Raw genomic sequence first — 871 nt, forward strand, 5'->3', positions numbered from 1 at the left:
GAGGTCTTGTAAGCGTATTTCTTGAGTGGTTGGGTCAGAGACAATGGTGCAAATTCTTTTAGCTAAATTAAAGGGGATATTTATCTTGGTGTGTTTTGGGTGGCATGAGCTAAAAAGGAGGTGTTGTTGTGAGTCTGTAGGTTTGTGGTAGATGTCGGTTGTGATTTGGTTATTAGGTAATTTTATAATTAAGAGATCAAGAAAAGGGAGACGATGTTTGCTGAATTCCATAGTGAATTGAATGTTGGGATGTATGTTGTTAAGTATGGATTTGAATTCTAGAAGTTTTTCATAGGATTCCTTCCATATGATGAAACAATCATCCAAGTATCTTTTCCAGTTATCCATTAAATAGATGTGGAAAAGGTGTCCAAATTTATATATATATATACATATATATATACATATCTATCTATCTCTCTATCCTTTTCTACTCTAGGGACAAGGCCCGAAATTTTTGGGGAGGGGGCCAGTCGATCAGATTGACCCCAGTGTGCAACTGGTACTTTATTTATTGACCTCGAATGGATGAAAGGCAAAATTGACTTTGGTGGAATTTGAACTCAGAATGTAAATACCGCTAAGCATTTTGTGTGGTGCGTCCCCCGACCACAACTTGACAACTGATGTACAAGTGTTTCTGTCCCCCATAACCTAGCAGTTTGGCAAAAAAGACCAATAGAATAAGTACTAGGCTTAAAAGACAAGAGTCCTGGGGTTGATTTGTTTGACTAAATGAACAAAGAAACCCTTTAAGGCGGTGCCCCAGCATGGCCACAGTCTAATGACTAAAACAGAAGATAGAAAATATAATAAAGAAATGATGAAGGATTCTGTTCAAAGAATACTTTACTCATTTATGCTTGTTTCA

Source organism: Octopus bimaculoides, chromosome 15 (genome assembly GCF_001194135.2).
Source record: "Octopus bimaculoides isolate UCB-OBI-ISO-001 chromosome 15, ASM119413v2, whole genome shotgun sequence".
In the NCBI taxonomy this organism is placed as follows: domain Eukaryota; kingdom Metazoa; phylum Mollusca; class Cephalopoda; order Octopoda; family Octopodidae; genus Octopus; species Octopus bimaculoides.